This window comes from Adiantum capillus-veneris, chromosome 29, assembly GCF_014529385.1.
Source record: "Adiantum capillus-veneris isolate H3 chromosome 29, ASM1452938v2, whole genome shotgun sequence".
Classification (NCBI taxonomy): domain Eukaryota; kingdom Viridiplantae; phylum Streptophyta; class Polypodiopsida; order Polypodiales; family Pteridaceae; genus Adiantum; species Adiantum capillus-veneris.
Genome location: NC_140959.1, coordinates 35,568,252 through 35,585,275, shown reverse-complemented (window position 1 = coordinate 35,585,275; position 17,024 = coordinate 35,568,252).

The window sequence follows — 17,024 nt, the reverse complement described above, 5'->3', positions numbered from 1 at the left end:
TTTGAAGGATTTGCATTCCTTTGGCACTCATATGCCCAAGTCGGTAGTGCCACACCGCACTGTCAACTTCTGTAGTTGCTGCACAAGCTGAAGGTTGCGTGCTAACAGTACACAAGTAAAGTGTACCGACTTTTTCTCCCTTGGCAACCACCAAAGATCCCTTTGAGATCTTCCACCTTTTGTTTCCGAATGCAATGTTGTGACCTTCATCATCCAATTGTCCTGTAGAGATCAAATTTTTGCGAAGAGAAGGAACATGCCTAACATCTTTAAGCTTCCACTCATTTCCATTAGCAGTTTTGACAGAAATTGTACCTTTGCCGACAATCTCACAAGCTTCATCATCTCCCAAGTATACATACCCAAAATTACCTTTGGTGTAGTCTTGGAAATGTTTCTTGTGTGGTGTCGCATGGAATGAAGCCCCGGAATCTACTATCCAGGAATTAGACACATTGTCTAATGAGAGAATTAGAGCATCTAGCTCTACTTTACCTGCCACATTGGCCTCCGATGTTGGCTTGTTGTCTTGAGACTCTGTCTCCTTCTTCTTCTTGGACCAGCAATCCTTCTTGACGCGGCCCTTGTTGCCGCAGTTCCAACATTCAAGAACTGACTTTGTGCGTGACTTGCTCCACCTTAAGCGATCACGACCCTTTTGGTTTTTGAATATGGATGCTTTCCATTGATTAGTGTGAGTCCATCTTTCAATCTTTGAGGGCAGCTCATTTTTTCTTATGTATAAATCTTTCCTTCATTGAGATCCTTATATCATCTATATTTTTGTAGATATGGCAGACAGACAAGATAACGAGCACCATGAGTTAGCTAGAAAGGCATACGAGTGACTTGAAGCTCTCCCACAGGGTTTGACTACCCTCTAAGCAACTAGAACGGCCGCAGATCATCCAAATGGGCAAATCCCAGTCATGCCCAATGGAGTGACATAAACAAACAGGTCACAAGAATATGATCAAAGAGATATGGCGGTACCCAGAAGGTGAGATTAACAAGGGAAGATGGAAGGTGTCAAGGTGCTAAAATAATGACATCAAACTTAACGCCGAGCAAATCTTTCTGGAGGTGTACGGCCATCCTCTCCATAATGCAGATGCAGTGCTCTACTTTGCTAAAATTCTTTATATGAATTTTATCCTGGATAGATATAGTGGACTTTGAGGAGATAGTGACTTCACAAGACAAGAGCTTGATCTTATGGCGGAAGGGACTGGAATGGAGTTGAACAAGGTCAAGGAAGTCTTGGGGGAAAAGCTCGCACAGAAAGAGAAAGAATTAGTGAGACTATCGCAAGTGCAGACACCACCCCCCCCCCCCCCCCCCCCCGACCACTGCAAGGATTGAAGTGCAACTTAACAAGCTTAGTCAAGATGTGTAGGACATGTCTCAACGTTTAAATCCTATATGCCAAGGCAATCACATCTCCCACTCTTTGATGCATCCTGAGGTTGTGGGAGTCTCAAATGTGGCTAGCAGTTCCTCTATCAACCAATGTCCCCTATGTTGCAAAGTCTTTGATGGTTGGAGCAGCCATTATATGTTGCCTGGATAGTATTACCATCTTATATGCTTAGTGAGACAAATGCAAAATATGTCTACATGTGCATTGTGCGGTGTGAAAATTAATGAAGACCTATACACCATGCTTGGCATAGCCAATGAATACAAACCACCGGGGTCGCAAGAGGCAACTCCTAGTGTACTTCAAAATCTATTCCAAGACAAAAACTAATTGTAATCTTTTACTAATATGAAACTGTTTTACAAATTCAATGAACTTGCTGCTTAAACTTCATTGCCATTATTTTCCAAAAAAAATTCATCTATGTCTACTTTGTTGCATGCTTGCTTGAGCTCGTCTGAGTCAATATCAAGATTTTTCTCTAGCTCAAGGCTTGTGCACAGCACAAGTCCAACGTCAAAGTGTTCATCTTCTACATAATCACAATCGTACATCCATCTGGACATATCTTCTTCATATTCTTTGCTTTCAATGTGCCACATAATTTTTTCATTGCAATACATGTAAACAAGTTTATATGCTCGATCTACAAGAAGTCAATTGCGAGTAGTGTTGTGAATATATTTGTAATGCTCCAATTTCTTTTTGAGCTTAAAACATTCATCAGAAGGTTACGCAACAAAGCATAGTGTTCTCCATCGTTCATCATCCACCATTTCCATGTATTCGTTATGTAAGCTTTCTTGAAATGAAGTTTGACACATAGACACCTTTCCTAGGTCAAAACTTCCATGAAGATGCACTGGATAAATTGATTTTTGGTTGCACATTGGGATTCATAGTGCAAGATGGTGATGATTCCAAAACTTGTTGATTGGAACCATGATGTCCTAGCATCCCTAAAATACTAGTAGTAGATGTGTAATTTTTATTTGATTCTTTCTTTTGAATTTCTTTCCTCAAGCATTTGACCAGTGTAGTTGCAATGGGGTGGGTACATGTGTGCCCTGTTTCTTGGATCCACCTAGAAAATGCTCCCTTAGTCAAGGTGCCCCACTTGATTTTGTGTATGGCATAGCTTACACTCCAAATCTATGAATCGATCACCGATGTTAATTGAATATTGCCACTTTATCCTAGGTGCCTTTTTTTGTTATTTTGAATTTGGGTTGTATCACTAGGTCCAACGTTTTCTTCCATTTCAAATAACCTATTCAAGAAAGCATGGAGCAATGAATACATAACTAAAGTAACAACAAAGATACTCACGTATTACAAAAACGTACATCTCTATACAAATATACACTAATTTTGATGATAAAATGTAGCCACACAGCAATTTAACACTTTTTTAAATTCAAGTATTGTGTTTATTATGCTTTAACAAGAGATCGCCAAATATGTCATTGTTTCTACTTTAACAAAGAATGACATCCTTGACAACTCAAAATATGACTCAAAGTTTTTAGATTATGTAGTACTTTTCTTTTAAACTTACTTTACATGTGTAATTAAATATATAGACCTACTTAATCGATAGTTTTGATGTTCTCTAAAAATACCCACACATATTAATCTTTGTAGATGTACAAATATCAATTTCTATTAAACCTCAAGCATCATAGCATGATAAATGCAAGTAATCTTTAAACCATATAAGTGTGTATTTTCAAATTAAGATACATGAAATTGATAGCATACATACAATGCACATTGCACACCCAATGAAGGACATCTTTCATACCCAATTAAGGATACTTTACACCAATCAAACCAAGGATCTATGTTTGCCCAATACTCTAGTATAAGACAATAGACCCTTATTTAATGTGGATCGTATCAAATATCAAGAATCAATACTAGCCCCTAAGTAGGACTCTTGGCTCCATCAAATTGTTTATAAAACAACATAAGGAAACAACCAACATTTAAATCACGTGTGCGTGCTACTCAAATGGAAACAAGCTCAAGTAACTTTGTCTCTAAATCTTCACAGTTATTAGCTATAAACCACACTCTGACCACAATTCAAAGAACTGAAGACTAGTGGCTTAGTAGCCATAGGCGAGCTTGTAAGGAAATATGATCATCCCTAAAATAAAAAAGTTCTTCCCAAAAGGACCCTCCTAGCCAAACGGGAGTTCTAAACAAAGGCAATCTGTCCCAAAATTCTAAAAATGTGGCTAATCATATGCTCTTTATACTTATGACATAGCCTACGGAGATTTAGATATTCTCAGTGGGCCTCGTCATGGGTATTTAAAATACCTAGTGGGCCCCGTCCAGAATATCTAAATCCTGGAGGTTTAAGCCGGTGGTCATGGCAAAAGTTTTGTGAATATAGATGTGATCACAACATTAATTATGTTATTAACGCATGTTATTAATGTGTTCACGCATTTGTGAACATGTTAATGAAATCCCTTCTCCCAAGGTCTCATAAATATCATAACAGCAGAACAACAATACCTCAAAGCGGAAAATTCCAATTTTCAAAACATTCTCTAAGGTATCAAGCACGAGTTACAAAAGACACCCAAAGCAAATTCAAAGTAACAGAGTATCTGCAACACTTTTGAAGCACATTCAGGGAATTCAAGCATTCAAGCTTTTGGTAAAAAATAAAAACTAAAAAAATTGCAATGTATGTTAAGCTTGAGTTTTCAAAGCTCTTACATAAAAGTGCAACCAATTAAGCTATGAATGTCACACCTGATTTTTTGATTGTAAAGGGTTTTAGGCACTGCCAATGTGTTTTGGTAAGACCACCCCATGGCCAAAGCACCAATTTCATCATTCATGTATCACATATGTGCTTCTATGATGTATATGCACCTAGCTCATATCAAATCATCTACACCCTTATGTGTATCATCCTCAGAATCCTCCATATTCCCAAAGCAAGGATGTTAATGCATCGAAGATGAGGCCCTATCAAAGTTCCCAAAAGAAAATGATGACCTGCATTATAAGTATTAAGACAGTGCCCCCAACCATATAGTTTGGAGGTAAGACCTACACTATCTTTTTATCAGATTCAATCTTTATGAGCCCCATGTAGTTACCCAATGTAGCCCATGTTAGACTCCGTGATTAGAATCCATGCTCTATCATGTAAGCTTCAACTTATAGGGGCATCTATTAGGGTAAGCCTTAGCTTACAATCACAGTGAGAACACTCCCTAAAAGCCAAGCATGCACCATTTAAGGGCATAGTCACATTTTTGCTATGGAACCCACAAAGCCTCACACATGCTACTCATTCCCTACACACATGCTACACACTTGTGATGGCCACATGCCACTTGTGGTTGCTCACACTACCCTTGCCATTTCCACTTGTGGTATATCCATTCAGTCATTGATTGCACTTCTCCATATTGAGCCTCTATATGGCCGATACTCAAAGGTTGTAAATATCTCTCAAAATTCTAATTCATCAAGCAAGCTATTTTCATTTTACATTGTGTATTGAGCTCACTCTCTAATATACTCCTAATTATCTATTGTCTATGGTGTAATCATGAATGCCTCAATGGTCAATCCACCATAGACATTGCATATAGCACATGTGGATTTTGTGTAGTTTTCCACTGTGCATGCAACTTTTGCATCAGATGCAGCCACCGACCCATAGCTTTGTTGAGCACAAAAAAAAAAGTAAACATTGGATAGACTAGTGTCTTTATACACAACCACCATTTTGGAAAAAATTGCTTGCTTGTGTAAGGATCTAGAATCAAAGGTTACACACGAGGAAGATGCGATGGAAGTATTCCTCTAAATATCCCAATGAGTAGCTAGTTGCGATTGCTGAGGTCATTTATGATAGTGCTCTTGAGCATACACTTGCTGATGCTTTCTTAGATTCTTATTATACTTTTGCCTCCACTTGGAGATTGTGACAAAGAATAAGCATGATGATGTCAAGTTTGATGATCTTATCTTTGTATTAGTGCAAGAGGCATAATCTAGAAAAGAAAAAGGCTAAGTAATGTGTTGTTGAATAGGCATTTGTAGATGTATCACAAAAGAGCAATGCTATTGTTGCCAGCTCCAATGCTTCTTCAAGTGGTAGGCCTATCCCCACATTTTTTGATTCTTTGAATAGAAATTGGTATCATAAGTTTGGTGATAAAGAAAAGAAAAGAAATTTCATCACTATAAGTCAAATTATCATCTCATCAAGCAATGTCATAAGCTTAAGGCTACATTGTCTTGCAAAAATTAGACAATTGTAGCCATTGTAGATGCTTCTTCAAATGCACGTTTGGAAAATTTTATACATGACGGGTACTAGGCCTTTGGTGTTGCCCAATGTCAGCATGACCTATCTATCATCATGCATTTCTTGTAGAATGTGAGGATCATTTTTGGTACCTTGATAGTAGTGCGACCAGGTACATTACTTCTCATCGTAATATTTGACTTTTCTTGTGATTGTCCCTAACACAAACATAGTCACATGTACTAGTTTTTTTTTGTTTAAACAAAATATTGTGGCTGTGTTGACTAGTCTAAGGTGTCTTGAATGATATTGTAGCTGGGAACATTTTCTTTTTTAATACATGATATTGCACGATAATTTCTTTAATCGAGCATGCGTAAGAAAATAGTATAGTGGTTGTATCGATCAACCCTTGATGATTTACTGTTGCGTTAAGGGTTTCCCTGGTATTATAAAGTCTAAAAACAAAAACATACACGTCAAGGTTCTCCCAGAAAGCTAGGAAACTAGGACACTGGCTTTGAAGATTTTTTACAAATAGGCTTTGATGGACCCACTGTCTATAATTCCTTATTAGGTTGACATGTGTTAGATGGTCTTTCCTTGTGTATAGATCGGATTCCTGCTCATAGCTATTGTAGTCTTTGACTCTGCTAGTTTTAGGTTGCAGGTTAATATAGAATTACTTGCCCTTGTGTAATTATTTTGATTCTTATGACTTCAAGAACATTCACGTATAAACGAACTATTCTTGGATGGCCGGTTCGTTTGAGGACTATCCATAAAAAACTGGTTAAAGCATGGAAAACTTCAACAAATGACTATGAACTGCATCCATACTATTCTCTACTGGCTAGCAAATCCTTGAAACTCTCAATTGAAGTATAATCCTCTCTGCTAACATTTTCACTTATAGCTCCGATGAGACTAATGGATTTTTTGATATGATACAACTCTTTGACTTTAGACTTGACTATTCTATTCTCATGAATTTGATGAGGTAGTAGGCCCATACTCAATGGGCCTATTGCCGACTCATTGAGTATGGTGCCTTGGTTAGGGGGTACGCACATGTGCACCCACACACACACACACACACACACACTCATAACATTGGTGGATCCATATTGCTTACCAAAATAACACCCACTTACACACTCACAATACATACCCAAAGACATGCTTGACCTTGAAATCATATATGTCGAATAACACATGTAATGCATTAGGTTGGACTAATCCGGCTTATTCCAAGTAGAGTGTGGTTCTAACATGATTACTTATTTACATATGTCCTTTGATGCAGAAAAAATATATTTCAGGAAGTACTGTGTCCACAAGCAATCCTTTGGGCAGTGTGTGACTGGGCAATTATCTTGGCTAGGTTGATGCAATAGTCATTGGTTTTTGTTTGCAAATTTGAACCTACCCAACTTTTTTTGGTTTGTAAAAAGACATGATTGTCTTACAGTCTAACAATGTACTGGTTTTTTGATTGCATACCTATTTTGGTTGTTCCCTACTTAGCTTGTAACATGCCTAAGGGGTTTGTGCTAAGCTGGCGATCTTACTATCTGTAGCAATTCTCCAGTGGCACTTCAGGACGTTGCTCTTGGTTCTTGGTATATAAAAGCCTACGTAATTTCTTATCTACATGCACAGATACCTACGAACAAGCACCCACATACACAATCACCTTTGTAGAGGGTGAGCTTTTGTGAGTAGACTGCAATGCAGAGAAAACGACACACACACACACACACACACACACACACACACACAATCACCTTTGTAGAGGGTTAGCTTTTGTGAGTAGACTGCAATGCAGAGAAAACGAGACACACACACACACACACACACATTATTGTTTCCATCGCTAACTGGTTCTCAGTTCATAAAATAAACCTTCTTGGCAAGCAAAGTCGACTCCCTTGTTGTATCTGCTACTCAGTATCTACTGGCTCTTGCTACGTACGATACCACATACACATATGATAGGTACTTCAAATCATCGGGTATGCCTCTGTGCCTACTAATACTTTTGGGATCTATGAATAAATTATTGATTGGTATAAGAAAGTGAAGGTAACTGTTGGATTTATCAATACATTTTGAGCATGTGTATATGTCAAAATCATCACAGTGTTTTATGATTAGTATGGCAACATGTCGGAAACATTTACTGGGTTTTTTGATGCATTATTATCATATCTAATTGGTTGCAATTATTTAAAAAAAAACACATTCAAAGCATAAGGATATACTTGGGATTAATCTGACAATTGGGCATCTAGCAGCATCAGGAAACGGGATGCATTTTTAATAAATTGGCTTACCTTCATGTAATCTCTATGGCATCACATAAAAGCCCGATCTTTTGGGATAAGCATGTGTTGAAATATATGAAATTTTTTGGTTCTCAATATTAGTGATTGACACAAGTTTCTGAGCTTGATTTATGGTATCACTTATGGTCTGAAAAAACAATTGATTACTAACACTTTTTACTTTATTCATTTTTGGTTTACAATGATTGCAAAAGCTGAAAAATCGAGGTTCGATTAGACAAGGTACATGATGTTCATATAGTGGGTATATGGTTTTTTCCAAAATAGACACTATAAACAAACATCAGGCGGGATGCTTATCTGTAACAAGTTCCAACAGTAACTTTTTCTGGAAAAAACGTACATGGTTGCAAATGCAAGTGTGGTAATGGCATCTTTTGGTAATGTATGACCCTTATACTGGTTGAAATAGAGGGGCATAATCTCAGCTCGAAGTGGGCTGCACATGGTTATTCTTCTGGTTTCTTTTTACATAAAGTGGGAACAAACATTATACTGGAAATTTTTTACATTGTTAGTTTTTCCTTTGTAAATAATATAATTTAATCCGATCATATTTCATATAAATTATTGGATGTCTATAATGAACATAGGATATGTTGATACCTTTAAGATAATTTTGCCTTTATATTACCTTAAAACCTTCCAATGGTCGCCAATATCTCGTACATAGGTATGTTTTTTAGGAAAGAGCTAATACCATGGATTTCACTTACAAATTCACAGGTAGTATGCATGTTTGTACAAACCTAGCCAGGATGGCAGCTATCAATGAGAAAATGATCTTAGAGCATAACAAGCAGGAACAAGACTCCTTTCTAGCTAATCATAAAATACCAGTGTCTAGGACTAGACCATATCTTGCTCGAAGGGTTAGGAATGATGTACAGTATCTTGAATAAAATGTACTAACATTTTAATGTGCAAGGGGTTTTTTATGGGATTGACAATGATGACAAGCGGCTCAGGTTGCCTTGTACCTATCTTCCCACAATGTTAGAGTGTGTTTTAATACATTTGTTTAGTTGGATGGTGGCAGGTGTAAACTTTACTCTTGTTTCTTAGAGGATTTGTCGCCACAACCTTTGTATCAAAATGATAGATTCTGATCATAATTGTAAATAAAATTGATTTGGCATGCATCACAGGTGTTTTTTTTTGTGTTTAGTATAATTTAATTTTACAATTTGTATATCAAAGGGGATTTTAATAATAAACACACAGACATTAATGTCTCCCCAATCACTCTTGGTCAAGTGATCTTATATAGTTAAATTTTACTAATAACCAAAAAATGACCTATTACTAATAAGTATTTCTTTGTAGTAGGTAGGATGGATCTCCTCCCTAACCAAATTGGGCTATGCCAAAAAAACAAAGGATACCAATTCCATTTACGACCACATAGTGTATTCTCTCATGTTTCAAAGCACCAGAGTTCCATAAAAGGCTTCTAGATTTTGAATCTCAAGCTTCATCTAGTGATTCCTTATCTGTTCTTAGCATTGCTTTGGTTAATGATTGGATTTCTCTCCTTGCATCTTCTAGAAAAGATCCATCTAGCCTTCTTTCTCTATTTGAGAATTTCCTACTTAATGCTCATACTCAAAATAGTGTTGATTTGGACTTTTACTTTTCGTCTCTTCCTACTATTGTAAACAAACTATATTTTATTAATAACATCCCTGTCTTGACTTCAAAAATTTTAAAAAAGCTGAAAATATGGTCAACCTACTTTTAGATTTTGATCTCCTTGATCCACAAGAGCAAGAAGCCCTCTCAACCCTTGTAGGCACTCCGCCATCATCTAAGCCTGAAAAATCTATTTCACATATCTTTTCTGTTGTAGTCCCTCTCATTCTTCCCAGACAATTAGAGTTGGATTCTATTCAACTCAACAACAAAATTTGGAATTTTGAGCTTATCAACCATTGTACACCTTTTTTTATGATCTCTTTGTCCTTATTGTGCAGTATTCCCCAATGGAATTTGTGGAACAATATTGAACCACGGCTTTACAAGATAAACATCATTTGTCTACTGATCTCTGTTTTGAGCTTCAACAAATTTCTTTAGCTCTCTTAGACTCTAACAAGTGCTCTAACTCATCTTTGGTGGCAAGAACAAAAGGATTATCCCTTGGAGATTGGGTAAAACTTGAACATCTTATTAGTGAATTCGAAAATTGTCACCTTTCTTGCCAACCCTCAATACTAAGTAACACCTATATTCAATGTGAGGGAGAGTAATGGGATCGACGACGAGGAAGTTTACACACGAAGATCGAAAAGATCGTAGCCGTAAATGTCTGCTCAAAAACTAAAATTGGACACGCACTAAACCTGGCCAACGCAAAAAACTCACAATATTACATCGTAAAAATGGTTTGGGATACACAATGTGCACACGAGTGAGGTGATTAGCCCATGTGACCCTAAACGCGGACCCCGAGGTCACGGGTTCAAATCGCACCAGTGCGCCTCGTTTTTCGTGTTGGCCAAGTTTTACGCCCCTCATTTTTTTGACGGCGCGCCTCGTTTTTCTCGCTGGCAGGTTTAGTGCGCCTCGAGATCCCACTCCCCAACCTCGACAATCGATCCCATTACTCTTTCCCGCATTAAATATAGGTGTTACTTAGTGCCAAGGGTTGCCAACCACCCACCGGCTTGTCCTACAACTTCGCTCTACAAGCTTCTACCTAGGTCCTTCATCTGCACTTCGTAGATTGAAGCTATCGCCAAGGACACCTCCCATCTCCACTAGACTCTGAAAGAGACTAGTGAGGGTCCACCATCTAGAAGAAGAGAAGAAGAAGTAACATCTACCACAGCTCAATAGGAGGAGGTTGCAAGTGACTTAGGACAAGAAAGCACCGATGTGGTTACTCAAGAACCCGCTTGTGCTACCCACGACTCCCAATTCTGGCGATGCAGCCTTCATTGGCCTATTGGCAGTCAACGAAAGAAGAAAAAGTTCCCAAAATACCCTTGAAGTTTGTGAAAATTCTCAAAATATACCTCAAATTTTTTTTAAAAAATCAATACTCCCTTTATTATTTTTGGACCAGCTTTTCCATAGTCTAATCTTTATGACAATGGAGATCTATCTTTAAGTGTCCTAGACAAAACTATTCACCAAGGAGAGAATTCCGCTCGCTCTGTAAGACAGTGCATGGGTGGCTATTTTTTTAACGAGCTTAAATTGTGTAAGTTACATGGCTTGGTGACTTGATTCTTGTGAGAACTTTGGTGAGTTCTTTATGTATATTATCGTGGATTTGTGAAGCTTGTAATGTGGTGACTCATTTAAGCTTTGATAATGTACACGATAGGTGGCCAACTTGATTAAGCCACTAATGTACATGATAGGTGGTCAACTTGATTAAGCCACTGATAGCTCACTTTAGGAAATCAAACAAAGAAAAAGAAAAAAAAAACTCATTTCCCTCCTCCCCCAACTCTTAGTACCCCCCAGCATAGCCTTCCCCCCCCCCCCCTCGGGCCCTACGGACATTGGATAAAAACACCCCTCTCTCTCTCTCTCTCTCTCTCACACACACACACACACACACATTTTTCCTATACCTCTTCTCTAATATCTCTCTCTCCCAATTTACCCTCCCCGCCCAGGCGGAAACTTTGAAACCCCCCCCGATCCCTCTCTCGTTCTCCCTCGATGTGAGCCGTATGGAACCCCCCCCCCCCCCTCTCCGCTCTCCATATTTTTACACTCACCCTTACATTTTTCCCCCCACTCTCATTACCCCCCCCCCCCTCTGGCCCACTAATATTCCCTCCCCGACCCCTCCTCCCTCTTTCCCACCCGCTAGCCTCACCCTCCCCTTGGCCTCATTCCCCCCCTCTAAGCCCGCTGATATATTCCCTCACTCCCACCCATTGACTTGTTTCCCCCCCCCTCATCCTCAAGCTCCCATGCAAGACAGTAGAACCCCCCCCCCCCTCTCCCTCTCACCCACACATCTCCCCTACCCCACTCCAAAGCCTCACCCCTCCCTCTCTCTCTCTCTCTCTCTCTCTCTCTCACCATACACACAAACAATCACCCCCTCCCTCCCCTCTCTCCTCTCTCCCTTCGGCGCTGTGCACGCAGTCCGCAATACACACACACACACCCACCCGGGCGCTCACGCAGGCAGCAGGCCACACACACACACACACGCAATACACACACACCATACATACACACACACACACACACACACACACTCTACTCCCTACCCCATATCCCCCCCCATCCGCCTCGCGTAGAAGCAGGCCATCCGTCGTCCGCCGTCAACCAAAAAAAAGACAAAAAAAACAAAAACAAAAATACATATATATATATTGTATATATATATATAAAGCCCCCCTTTCCACGCACGTTTTTCGCATACACATACATATACATACACACACACCCGCCCTCATGCACGAATACATACATACATACACACACACACACACACACACGCATATATGCATCGCACCACAAATACAAAGGAGGAAAAACGACTACGACATCGACAAATAAAAGAAGAAGAATCCAAAGCACCGCCACCAACAACAAAAAGAGAAAATACGCCGAAGGCATGCCCTGGCCGACTCCGAAAAGAAGTACGCTCAACACCGACGCACCAGCAGCACACCATTCGTCGGCAACACGCAACCACGACGCCATCCCGATAATATATAGGTTATTTTCATCATTATCTTCAGTTTTCACCCGAGCCATTGTAAATTTCCACTTTTTGTAAATATCCTCTCTCTAGGTGATGGTCACAAAGGCCCACCTAGAGATTCCCATCTTTTAATAACTTCCCAAAACAAAGCAAGGGTCAACCACACCGGGCACCCCACTTGCTTTGTCTCCCTGATTAAGCTTACCCTAACCACACTGGGATTACCATAATCCAAGCAGCCAACACCTATAAATTGGCACTAAGAGGTCACTATCGGGGGGGGGGCAATCCATGATGAGCCAAGCATTTGGTAGAGTGTAGTGGGAAGGATTGGCACTATCACCATCACTAGGAGGGGGCTTGTGTGTTGGGTTTGCCTTGGAAATTGCACCATGCGAAGGGAACCACATCCATCTCTCGACTCCAATGGTCGATGCACACACGTATGCACGTTCTTGGTCGTAAGTATTCACAATCATTGAGTCGTTTTAGAGAACACACCGAGTAGGTTGCACCACCTCCTCTCCCTATCTCTCTACCACCACGGCATGCCACTTTGTAAATATTGCAGAAATAATTCACCCTCACACCCCCAAGGGTTTTCATCATTTGCAAATCTCTCTCTCTCTCTCTCTCTCTCTCTCTCTCTCTCTCTCTCTCTCTCTCTCTCTCTCTCTCTCTCTCTCTCTGTGTGTGTGTGTGTGTGTAGGCTTGCGGTGTTCATATCATCGTGGTTTTGCGTCCTAGCCGCTCAAATCTAGGTGGTGCCCCCTGTTCACTTTACCGTGGCGGGCTCGAGGCCCGCCATTCGGCCCCCGTCTATTTAGAGGCCGTCGGGGTTCGGGATCCTCTTTGCGTCCGTCATTTGGTGCCCCCCTGGAGGAGGGCTTTTCTAAGACCCTTCAGTTTACAATGTTGAAAGTGACACCCACTATCAATCATGGACGAGTGGCTGAAGGAATTTTCTAACTGGAGGATGGAAGAAGAGGAGACGAAGGAGGCACTAGCCGCCTTCATTGAAGTGCTACTGCCAGGCTGCAGTGTCATCAGCATTCAAGAGGTAAATTCTCCATCTCGTGTCGCTCGTTCTAACTATAAATCGAAAGCATCAAGTGGGAGATTGGTGAAGTGCCATCACTGTTGTCAACCAAGGCACACTGTCAATGAGTGCCAACAAAACGAAGGCATCGAAAGGGCTGAAGTCATCTACATCGACATTCATCGCGAAGAAATCATTCACGTCAAGGAAGGGAAGCAAACGGTGAGACGTCTTTTCCCTAAAGAAACTGCAATCAAAGATATAACTCCAAAGTGGCCTAAAGGGGCTGCTCGAGCCAAACACAAGGAGAAGATAAGCCAGTCTGGAAACACATGACCCCGAAGGGAGAAGCATCTGGCCAAGCAAGTGCTTCAAGCTCAGAGAGCCAGGTTGTACCAACTTTGTCAAAGAAGAAGTCATCTGAAGCTAAGCGGAGGAAGGTCGCCTACTGATTTGCACGACGCATGCGAGTGCTACCAATCCACTTCGACAATCTAGAAGAAGAAGTGGTAAGAAGATTCCCATGTCCTAGAGAAAAGTGGTTCGGCTATTGCTCTCGCTGTTTTGGGAAGCGAGTGGAGGACCTTCCTCCTCTCCTTGTACAACCTATCGTGAAGAAGCTCTCTACCACGGGAGAAACCCACTGGGCTAGAGACGACTTGCAACTGAATGGAGTAGAATTCATGCAACACGCCGATTACGGAAATTACCTGCAATTGCTGTTAGCCAAAAGGCTGGGAGTGGTCAGACACGTCGCCATCACCCCGTACGTGCTGAGCAACGAAGGAAAGGTGGAGCCCATGAAGGCGACGACCTCTTGTGGATGTGCCGACTCATCAACAGTGGCACGGTAAGAGTATAAGTAAGTTTTCCACCCTCTATGCATGATGGAAAACGGGCCGACGGCATTCCCATTCAGATTCCTGCAGCATATGCATGTGAATATCTATGTAGATAGGAAAGTCTTCTACCAGAAGATCGTTTACCTATTCGGTGTGGCGGTACTAGGAGAAATCCTCAATTCCCCGAATCCTATCATTCTCCCCATATTAGATTACTATCATTCCTTTAATGTCTCTATTTTTATTATGTTTTAACCTATCCATCCACCCCTGTAAAAAGCTGTTATGAGCCGCTACTGTTGATGTTAAAAAAAAAAGGTTTGTAATTTCCTGAGTCACCACCATGGCAAGTGTTTCTTTCCCCACGTTCAGTGGAAAGAAGGGAGAGGATCTCACCACCGACTTTTTGGATGATTTCGGCATTGCTTGTGTCGTCTCCAACAAAGATGACGACGTTTCATGACTGAGAATTTTTCCTCTACTGATGAAAGTAGAGGCCAAGTCCTGGTATAATGCATTGCCCCAGGCTACCAAGAACGCATGGGATATGTTAAGGGTTTCTTTTGTAAAGAGGTTTGGTGGAGGCACAACCTCGGAGAAGCTATGGCAGCTACTGACAGAATTAAAGCAGGGAGGCCTGCTGGAGTATGCCACCTACGAGTCAAAGTTTGTGGACTTATGGGAGAGATGGGTTGCCACACTGGAGGAAGGCGAAGGAGCGCCTAATTTCCTAAAGAAGGACCGTTTCATTGCTGGTCTATGGTCGCCGCTTAGAGAGAAGGTGAAGGGAAGGTTTCCCGCAACATATGAGTTGGCAGTAGAAGTAGCCCGCCTTAAAGATAAGAAGCTACAAATGCAAGCAAGAGTAAACGAGTCAGAGGAAACAAGCTCGGCCCGAACAACCCCAGTGGCCGAAACAGCCAATCATAGAGTCCAACCGCAGGAGGCATCAGAAGAACAGCAAGACCTGCTAAGTCGCATCACCAACTAGAGAGTTTATCTGTGCATCTGGTGCAGCAAGGGCATGCATCTGGCAAAAACCCAGAACAAGGAAGGGGAAAACGAAGGCAGAACCCAGAGTACCACTGTTACAATTGCGGGGAAGATGGCCATGGAATGTACTACTGTCCACACCCGAGGAGGCAGAATCAATAGAGGGGGGAGACAGAATAAGATCTCTCCGCCAAGAGCAAGACCACCACCACCTAGGTAGCCAACTAGAGAGTTTATCTGTGCATCTGGTGCAACAAGGGCATGCATCTGGCAAAAACCCAGAACAAGGAAGGGGACAACGAAGGCAGAACCCAGAGTACCACTGTTACAATTGCAGGGAAGATGGCCATGGAATGTACTACTATCCACACCCGAGGAGGCAAAATCAATAGAGGGGGGAGACAGAATAAGATCTCTCCGCCAAGAGCAAGACCACCACCACCTAGGTAGCCAGGACCAATCCCACCGGTCCAAATCCTTCGACCACCTATACAACAGCAACCACCACCCCAACCTCTCATTCCGCCACTACCCCCACCACCTGTTGTGAACCAAGCGGTGAGTGTTATTAGCTTAGAGGTTAAAGGGAAGGCGAAGGTAGAAGAATCAGCTCGAGAGAAGCACAAAGGAAAAGCGAAGGTAGAAGAAGTGGATGCTATGGGAGTGAAGCGTGCGAGGCATGAGAAGGCATCTCAAAGAGAAGAGAAGATGAAAGGGAAGGCCGAGTCTAGCAAGCAAGTAGCTAAGCCGCAGCGGAAGATAGACATCGTGGACTTCTCACTAGGTGAGTATGCACAACCCTATGACTTAGTTCAGGATGTGTTAATGCAGGGCCCAAAGATAACTTGGTCCCAATTACTCCACCTTGCACCCAGAATGAGGAGGCAATGGACGAAAATGGTAAGTACCGGGAAATCAAGACCACGGATAGCTGGGGCTATCTCTGGGAGGGATCTCGACGACATCCTGCCAACCATGGACGCTCACATCAAAGGGCAACAGATTTAAAACGTCTACATAGATGGTGGCGCGCAAATATGCGTCATGAGTGAAAAGATGATGCACTATCTAGGTCGGCACCCTGTCGAGCCAAGATGGCAAACAATGTAAGAGTAAAATGCGTAGGCATTGTAAATGCGGTCAAAGTAAAAGCATTTAATACAGAAGTGGAGGTAGACATCTTCGTCATGCCACACAAAGGGGAGGGCTACCCCATCATTCTTGGAAGGCCTTGGCTCATGGCTATGGAAGCTAAACAAGACTGGAGCACCGGGATGATCCAGATGAAGGATGCTAAAGGGAAGTCCATATTCTATGACATGAGGACTGGAAAGCATCGCAACATGATCTTGGAGGCTTCAGAAGATGAGTCCACCATCGACTACTCGTCTACCTCAGGAGAAGAGACGACCACCA